The sequence below is a fragment of the Schistocerca nitens genome, chromosome 6, assembly GCF_023898315.1.
Source record: "Schistocerca nitens isolate TAMUIC-IGC-003100 chromosome 6, iqSchNite1.1, whole genome shotgun sequence".
Lineage (NCBI taxonomy): Eukaryota > Metazoa > Arthropoda > Insecta > Orthoptera > Acrididae > Schistocerca > Schistocerca nitens.
Genome location: NC_064619.1, coordinates 501823468 through 501833807, shown reverse-complemented (window position 1 = coordinate 501833807; position 10340 = coordinate 501823468). Strand labels below are relative to the sequence as shown.

At 43.1% G+C, this 10340-nt stretch overlaps 1 non-coding gene across 1 annotated transcript; it reads left to right on the top strand.

The window, feature by feature from the left end:
* The first annotated feature begins 9648 nt into the window (after positions 1–9648).
* Positions 9649–9723, top strand: Trnai-uau (transfer RNA isoleucine (anticodon UAU)). Its single transcript has one exon. It is a non-coding gene; the product is annotated as a tRNA-Ile (tRNA).
* The last annotated feature ends 617 nt before the right edge of the window (positions 9724–10340 follow it).

Genomic DNA, 10340 nt, shown 5'->3' with positions numbered 1-10340 from the left:
AACTGAATCAGCGTGTATGATACACACTCATCATTACTTAGTGGTAATAAATCACATACACGATCTTTCCTCGTGAATCAGTATATCTGTTAGTGAAAACCGTATCAAAAGTCCTTACAGCAGTTCCTGAGATTAGTCTTCACATACTGAGAAACCGCGGTTGGGGACTTTAAATTCTAAGTGATATAGATATAGTGTGGATGGAAACTAAAAATCGAAAGTGAGTGCAGAATGCATGGAAAAAAATATGTATCAAATGTCTTTCATTAAAAAGTTTTAAGTATATCAGATATATATGACTATCGCTTTTTCTTTCCTAAAATCAGATACTTCGTCTTTTCTTTATCAGTGTTTTCTATTTAGAACAGAAAAAAACTGTCTTGGTTGCACAAGGTAAGTTTATTTAATCTTAACATGTGACGCGTTTCGTCTGTTCTAAGCATCATCAAACAAACAGTGGAAACTACAAACTGGTATCATTATAAATTGCTATTAAAGACAATAATAAATGAATAAATTAATAACAATAAAAGGAAGACATACACCGGCCGGACTATGGATCACAGGACACGTTTATGTTTCAAGGGGTGCACTCCACTCCGTCTTCAGGCCACAAGTGGCCCATCGGGACCATCCGACCGCCGTATCATCCTCAGTTGAGGATGCGGATAGGAGGGGCGTGTGGTCAGCACACCGCTCTCCCGGTCGTTATGATGGTTTTCTTTGACCGGAGCCGCTACTATTCGGTCGAGTAGCTCCTCAATTGGCATCACGAGGCTGAGTGCACCCCGAAAAATGGCAACAGCGCATGGCGGCTGCATGGTCACCCATCCAAGTGCCGACCACGCCCGACAGCGCTTAACTTCGGTGATCTCACGGGAACCGGTGTATCTACTGCGGCAAGGCCGTTGCCTTTCAAGGGGTGAGGAGGGGAATAAATCTCAACTCATAAAACATTGCATCGGAACTGCTCTTACCGATAAAAATTCTTGCTAATCGTAACCGAGGCGTTGAACGTAACTAAGAGTTCCATAAAGAGGCTGTTGGGTGCGAACGAATATGGTAAATACCATTTTCGCCAAAAACATTTCGACTTTACTAATGTAATCACTTTTGTATATAACTACACCCGAATTACTTTTATCAACCCTAACTAGAACAGCATCACCCTCTGCCGTTTTTTGTTTGATACCCAATAAGGTTCGGTATTCTTGTGAAGAAGATGTACTGATTACTGCTCTGTGGATAATCTCACTCACTTTAACCGTTATGTGGATAGCTTCATCTTTTTCAGTTGAGACTTTATCCAAGGCCAATTGTACATCAGTGACGAGAGAGGTAGCCACCTTATTATCTGACTGTGGTGTTAAAAGACATTTTGGTTCAAATGGCTCTAAGCACTATGGGACTTAAGGTCTGAGGTCATCAGTCCCCTGGACTTACAACTACTTAAACCTAAGTAACCTAAGCATTCACAGACTGATGACCACAGATGTTAAGTCCCATAGTGCTCAGAGCCTAAGCATTCATACACATCCAAGCCCGATGCAGGATTCGAACCTGCGACCGTAGCAGCTGCACGGTTCCGGACTGAAGCGCCAAGAACCGCTCGGCCACAGCGACCGGCACCTCAGTCCCCCAAATGCGTCAACTTTGCTTATTGACGAACCCATAGAACTGAAAGTGGGCTTCGTGGCTAAGTCAAATAAAAATGCGCAAATTAATTCCAATAATGCCCCGCCGCCAACTGTTCACTTTGAACATCATAAAGCAATGCGTTCAGAAGTTATGACGATTTTATTTCATGTTGTTCGATAATTGTCATCCTGTACATTTTTCTGTGGCAAAGCTTCTGAGAACTTCAAAAAAATAACATTTATGAGACTTGGTCAATAGTATCAATATAAAGAGCCGCAAACCACTGTCCCGCCGTGAGGAAAAGAGGTTCCACAAACGCCTGCCCTATCGTGCCAAATGTAATCAAACACGTAACTCAGGTAAGGGTCGTGGATTTATTGTAACAGCTCAAAATGTTGACCTTGAGCGTTTTAGCACTCTGTAAAGTGATTCTGGAGAAACAATACTGCGCGTTGATTTTCTTCTGGAGTTATCGGCAGGCTCGTGTTACAAGATATTTCAGGCCATCGGGTGCCGTCGGTGTTTTTTAAAACACGTCTTGTAATTTTCACCACAGATAATAGTATAGAAGCGATCAGTTTGGTAAGTGCGTAGACCATTTTGCGTCTGCTGAACGACAGTTCCAATGTTCTCCAATTGTTCCCTTAAAAGGATCTGTCATTACATGTGCTGAATGGGAGGGACATACTTCGTGTTGGCGTCACACCGACTGTCGTATCTGTCCTGTGGTATGTCTTCCAATAACTGCGGTGGCAGTACATCTCAGATTTCCGTTAATAAAAGAGGGACCAGTGATACGGGACTCCAAAAACACGCATCAAACGTTGATAGACGAAGACCGTTATTTTTATCCACTTTTTTGAGTCACTGTGGATTTTCGACGGATGATTAGTGCATATTGCGGATCGATTTGCCCATAGTTTGTAAACGATTCTTCTAGATTAGGCGAAATTTTGCATAGATACACCGCATCACTTCGCACTTTTCGTAGACAACATTCGGAGAACTATAACCAATTTTGGAAGTCATTACCATGAAGCTGTAGATGCAGCGAAATGTGAAGAGGATGAAATGCGATGGGACACTTTATTCTCCTCACTTCCAGTTTTTATAACCTTTTTCATAACGTTTGCAAAGACAGATCCTGAGTGCTTGCCACGACCTCCACACTCTTCAGCGTGTAACAGCACCAATGCTCTGATGTTTTGGCGACATTCGCCATAAATCATATTCACTTTTTAGACTGTCGTAAACATTATGACTGTCTCAATAGTTTTACGAGCAAGTGATCTGATCGCTACAACAACAGAACACAGACTGATGGGCTTCAGTGCATAGGTAAACATAAAAATCGTACCTGAGTTACGTGTCTGCTTACATTTGGTGTAATAGGGTAGACATTTGTGGAACCTCTGCTCCCCGCGACGGGACGGTGGTTTGCGGCGCTGTTATCTTGATATTGTCCGCTAAACTGGGCGAAAATCGCATATTGATATATTTATTCATTCTGGATATATTTGAGGTGACCTGTCTTGTCTACCTCACCCTTTATATACAAAATCACTTGAACAGACACCAAATTTGCCAGTTTTGACTTAACTTCTTCAGTCACATTTTAAGCCTTTGTTAAACAGCCTTCACTGTCACTGGCTGAATGCAATGTTTGTAAGATTAATAACAAGTTCAGCAAATGGGAAACTTTACCGCCACTCTTCGTTACACAAATGTAATTGTGGCCGAAACCACTGAAATTATACGTAAATCCTTTAATGAAAAACAGTCATTCTTAATAGAGGAGGTCAACAAGATCACTGGCCACCTGGAAATATTAATTTCACACGGTTACTTTTATTTTAAAAATTTCTTTTACGAATAGGAAGACGGCCTCGCGATGGGTAATTGCCTATCCCGTTTCCTGGCCGACGCATTTGTGACTCACGATGACTCTGAATATTTTAAACGAAAATCTCCCATTAGTGAAAAAATCGTCCTGTGCCAGAGATACATGGATGATATTCTAATTATTTTCAAAGGCACTCGCGAAGAGATTGAGGAGTTTAATCATTGCACCATAAGTTAATCTTCACTCATGAGATAATGGGCCATGATGGTATCTTAAATTACCTTGATCTCTCTACGGCTGAATGATGGTAAAATTACCTTCGACATTTTCAGGAAGCCTTCAACCAGTGTTACAACAGTGCACTCCTCTTCCAATCATCTGAGGACCTATAAACTCGGTTATTTTAGAGCTGCTATAACACGTATGCTTGAACTCCCTCTCTCTGGAGGCGATGTAAATAAAGAATTAGACAATCTCCATAAAAATGGATATAGTTCTTCGTTCGTGAACTGGTTATATGATGAACGAGAAAACGCTGTATTCTCCGTTATTAGATCTTCGCTTAAATCCGAGGTGCGCGAAAACACACACGTGTGGCTATCCCATTCCCGTTTTCATATCACTTGTCTAAGCTATTTTCTCATACTAATGTTCAAGTTGTTTTCGAAAGGCTCTGCCCTGCAATACACGCTCCCACAAAACGAACAGCCTATCAGGAATTTATTCTCTAAGGCAGATGTTTACAAACCGGGCTGAGGCGTCTTTTCACGGTACGCGAGGCTTCCCTCTGTCAGAGGTTCGAGTCCTCCCTTGGGTAAGGGCGTGTGTGTTGTCCTTAGCGTAAGTTATTTTAAGTTAGATTAAGTAGTGTGTAAGCTTAGGGACCGGTGACCTCAGCAGTTTGGTCCCATAGGACCTTACTACAAATTTAAAAATTTGTCTACAAAATTAGGTGTACAGAATGTTCCAATTTTCCACCTAGCATAACGGTCAAACATGGAAATCTTTCGCTGTTAGTTTTAGCGAGTATCTACTGACAAAAAAGAACAGGTGAAAAAATTTTCGCTCTTTACCTCGCACCCCATATCTTCTGACCATCGGTCCCCCAGATCTAGGAAACCTTCACGTGGTCAACAAAGGCAATAAACTGAATTTATCCGAAGACTTTGAAATAAATGAAAAATGAATTTACTTTTTGTAGAATCAAATTCTTTTTGGGCATAATGATGCGTAACTTTAAATGATGGTTGCCACCTACACTACTTATTGATTATTTTACACTACTGGCCATTAAAATTGCTACACCACGAAGATGACGTGCTACAGACTTGAAATTTAACCGACAGGAAGAAGATGCTATGATATGCAAATGATTAGCTTTTCAGAGCATTCACACAAGTCTGGCGCCAGTGGCGACACCTACAACGTGCTCACATGAGGAAAGTTTCCAACCGATTTCTCATACAGAAACAGCAGTTGACCGGCGTTGCCTGGTGAAACGTTGTTGTGGTGCCTCGTATAAGGAGGAAAAATGCATACCATCTTGTTTCCGACTTTGATAAAGATCGAATTGTAGCCTATCGAGATTGCGGTTTATCGTATCGCGACATTCCTGCTCGCGTTAGTCGAGATCCAATGACTGTTAGCAGAATATGGAATCGATGGGTTCAGGAGGGTAATACGGAACGCCGTGCTGGATCCCAACGGCCTCGTATCACTAGCAGTCGAGAGGACAGGCATCTTATCCGCGTGGCTGTAACGGATCGTGCAGCCACGTCTCGATCCCTGAGTCAACAGATGGGGACGTTTGCAAGACACCAACCATCTGCACGAACAGTTCGACGACGTTTGCAGCAGCATGGATATCAGCTCGGAGACCATGGCTGCGGTTACCCTTGACGCTGCGTCACAGACAGGAGCGGCTGCGATGTTGTACTCTACGACGAACCTTGGTGTACGAAAGGCAAAAGTCATTTTTTCGGATGAATCCAGGTTCTGTTTACAGCATCATGATGGTCGCATCCGTGTTTGGCGACATCGCGGTGAACGCACATTGGACACGTGTGTAAGTCATCGCCATACTAGCGTATCACCCGGCGGGATGGTATGGGGTGCCATTGGTTACACGTCTCGGTCACCGCTTGTTCGCACTGACGGCACTTTGAACAGTGGACGTTACATTTCAGATGTGTGACGACCCGTGGCTCTGCCCTTCATTCGATGCCTGCGAAGCCCTACATTTCAGCAGGATAATGCACGACCGGATGTTGCAGGTCCTGTACGGGCCTTTCTGGATACAGAAAATGTTGGACTGCTACCCTGTCCAGCACATTCTCCAGATCTCTCACTAACTGAAAACGTCTGGTCAATGGTGGCCGAGCAACGGGCTCGTCACAATACGCCAGTCACTACTCTCGATGAACTTGGTATCGTGTTGAAGCTGCATGGGCAGCTGTATCTGAACACGCCATCCAGGCTTTGTTTGACTCAAAGCGCAGGCGTATCAATGCCGTTATTACGGCCAGAGGTGGTTGTTCTATGTACTGATTTCTCAGGATCTATGCACCCAAATTGCGTGAAAATGTAATCAAATGTCAGTTCTAGTATAATATATTTGTCCAATGAATACCTGTTTATTATCTGCATTTCTTCTTGGTGTAGAAATTTTAATGGCCAGTGGTGTATTTAATCTTTAGCCATCAGTTAGATAAGTTTCAAAGCGCCACCTTGTGCAGCTTTTCTCTCCAAGCCTTCACACTTGCTTGGCAGTCTAGTTGCCGGCATGACAACTCTTGCTCACAGTATTGTGAACAGACCGTATTTGTGTTCATGGGGCGGTTTCTTCGTCGGTAAGTTATCATCGTTACAGTCAGTTTAGCGTTGCTTCTGGCATCGTTGCTTCATTTTTTTACTAAAAATTTTATCTGTTTCTTTATTCTCATTAGTGCCCGTTCATTTGCCAAAGGTTTATTAGCCTAGCCACTATATTGCACTCATGAGCTTTTTCTGCTAACTGATTATGCCTATTTCCCTAAGTTAAGTAATCCCTGCATGCTTCGGTAGCTTTCTTTTTCCTACTGTCATTACTTTTTTTTTCATGTTACTTCTAGGTGATGTAATAAAGCGTTGACAGTGGCTATCTGGCTGTTACCTCTCACTTCTTTTGGACTCTTAATCACGTTTGATACCTCGGTTACGAGAAGAAATAATTTTATAGACGATGTAATGGAGTTTTGGCAGTGGCTATCCGGTTGTTACCTCCCAGTTTTATGGGACTCTTAGTTACGCTCGACGCCTAGGTTACGATTACCAAAAATTTTTATCTGTAATCTCAGTTATGGTGCAATATTTTCTGAGATGAAATTTATAACCCTTATCAGTCCCTGAAACACAAATGTGGCCCTGCGCTCCATGATCCCAACGCTGCACGTCTTCCCCTTGTTATTACACTATGTACTAATTTATTCATTTATTATGGCCTTTAATAGGAATTTATACTGATACCACTTCGTAATTTCCCCAGATTGTCTGATAATGCCTAGAACAGGCGAAGCACGTCACATGTGAAGCTTAAATAAACCTTTATTGTGCAACAAAGACTGTTTTTTTGCTGTTCTAAAGACCTACTACGGTTGCTGTACCAGTGCAGTATTTATGGGGAGGGGGGGGGAGGGAGAAATTTTCAGTGTTTTCTCTGTTCAAGACGATAGTGTGTGTATTGAACTGGGCATCTAAAAACGACGGAGAGACTTCGTCCCGCCGTAGCCCTCAGTGGTTCACAACCCCATAACAGGCCACAGCAGTCCACCCATCTCACCGCCGCCCCACACCAAACCCAGAGTTATTGTGTGGTTCGGCCCCCAGTGGACCAGCCCTCCCTTACCGTTGTGTACGAAGCTGTATACAACAAACTGCAAATAAGTGTCAAGTCTTGTGAATGACAGTGGGTTCCAAGCACGACAGGGTTTCTTGCTAAAGGTGAATACAGGTCCATGTCAATCAGTTTCCAAACACTGGAAACATTTGGAATAGGGTACCCCGCAAAGCGCTATTGCTCGAGGGTGAAAATAAAGCTACAAGCTTTTAATGGGAAAAACAACACAGATAATGGACGTTAGCTGACTGGAAACTTGTCGTGTGGTCCAAAGATTTGAAATTTTGCCTCTATTCAAATGACGCTAGCCATCGACTGCAGCGATTGTTCAATGATCCGTTCAACCTGCTGTTTATGCATGGTGCAGTTCAGACCAGAGGTAGATCTGTGATGTTTTGGGGCATTTTTCGTACCATGTCTTGCCTCCACTAATTCTGGTTTTCGTGAATATGAACCAGGATGTTTATTTCAAAATTGTCTGTGACGATGTGCCCCTTACGATGTGCACACTCCCGTCTTCTAAGATCACAACTATCATAGTCACAAAGCAACGTTCAGGCATATCGCAGTTCGACTGGCCTACTACAATTATCGATCTTAGTCCATTTTAAAATATGTGGGACTATCTGGAACAGTGGGTGAAGCGTTGCAACCAACAACCTTAAAATCTATAGCCCTGCGGGAGCTGATCTGGTATGGGCAGATTATGCCCCAGTGAATTTCTAGGTAAAACACTTACATGGAATGGCTTGATACAAAGATTATTCCACAGTATTCACCATTTAATTTCACACATAACGTATATCTGTCATAACAATTCAGAAAACATCCAATTTAGTTAAACAATAAGTCAATTAAAGAATGTTACTTTAAGCCACCAATTAATCTAGAATTGATTTTACCAGAGGAATATGAACCAGAACAACATATTATCAAGGGAAGAGTAGGTGCATAGAACTTTTAATCAGTAACAGATCAGATACAAGAACGTGAAACAGTATAGTAAGGGACTACGTGGAACATGAAAACTAAATTTTTAGCCATTGCATGAAATATTAAAGACCTCGGCCCACCTTCAAACCACAACGGAGAAAAACTTAACTTTACTCATTAGTTGCGTGGACTAGTTGGTAAAGGCCCCAATACACAGACGGAGGCACTCGTATGACCACACACAACATGGTGAGCCTCGCACAGGCAAGTGCATACAACAGAGGCAGACCTAGGATGCAATAACTTGTTAACCGAGGTACAAGGAAAAAACTCGTGTTTAGTGTAAATAGTGGTACGCCAAATTTTAACAACAGGATAAATATTAAACTTTCATTATCAAAACCTTGCACCAGGCCACTATGCAATTTTTTATCAATCATCCACAATATCTGGGGGTCACTATCTTGAAACCTCAATAACATGCATGAGCTCACAAACGGGATGACATGCAATTACTTTGTTGACTAGTGAGCACAAGAAATTTACAGAAATATTAACTAGGTTACAAATTTCACTTGCAATGTTGTGCAGGATGCTATATAAAATTGCAAAATTTAAAACAAGGCAAATTAAGCTTCACTATCTTACAGGTTACCACAGTTCTAGCAGTGAGCCCACGTGTAAATAAATACAGCCAGCAGAACAATCGTCCAGTGACATACCCGTAGTTTTAACATAGCAGTCCACGTGGGCCATGCTAGAACACACCAAGGTTTCAATCAGTTTCGATACAAATAAATACATGAACTTAAAATAAACCGCAAACACGCGAGTTTAACCATTTCCAATTGCTCATAACCAGAGCCAAATGCAGTCTCAAGGCAGCCGTCATCCAAGCTGGCAATACACACGCAACAGGCAGCAATTACAGTCCTAGCATCCGGAGTTCGGCACAGTAATACCTTCACTTCCAGAAGATCGGCGTCGTTCTCCGCAAATATAGCTGTAATGGAAAAACGGGCGGCCTCAAAATCGGTTCTGCCTGTCGGGCAACTTGCAACCAAAATACGTCACGACCATAACGCCGCCAGGCCCCACAGCCCGCGGAGCTGTCCGAAAGAACAGACACCGTATCCATACAAGTATATAGGACTGCCAATACCGGCCATGACCTTCTTCTTCTGTGCGGATGCACACATATTCCCCGAACTCTTACGGGACTTGGTAAGAATGTCTTCCACGAGTAATGAGTGTGTTGGGATGGGACACTGCAAATGTAGTGTGTGGACATACAAGGTGAGAATGTGGGTCTCGCTGGAGGCGTGCGCGAGATAGTCCCTGCACTCGCGCTATCCTCTGTGCCATCGGTGGCTCAGATGGATAGAGCGTCTGCCATATAAGCAGGAGATCCCGGGTTCGAATCCCGGTCGGGGTATACATTTTCACCTGTCCCCGTTGACATATATCAACGCCCGTCAGCAGCTGAAGGTATTAACATAATTCTAATATCTTCCTCCACGTGGTCTAGCTAGGTTCGGTGCACTCGCGTCTGCCCCCTACGCCACCTTCCTTCGCTTCGCTCGCCTTCAGCTCCGGAGCGCCACCTGGCCGCACGGGGCGACACCAAACCAAAGATACGCAAAGCAGCGATTGATCGACTTGGGACGAGCGGCCACGGCCCATAATCATCAATGAGTGCGTTGAACTGGATATAGTATATCTCTAGAAACCTGTGGCTCTCTCCCACGCCGAATTGACATCTTTATGAAGGCTGGAGGAGGTATTTCACTATATTATCGCGCTACATCCAGCATGATTAGTTATTTGTCCAGTGTGTTTGTATAACTGCTTTGACCACATTACCAATCCATCATCGAGAAAAGTTATGAAGCTGAGCAAAAGATACTGACATTCCATCCACAATGGAAAAGTGTTTGAAGTGCTACTTTGGTGCTGCAGTATTTATTGACTGAAAGCTTATTAGCCATAATTAAGGGAGCAGTTGCAGTGCAGTACCAAAGACGCCGAACTGTTGTGGGGGTAATACAGACA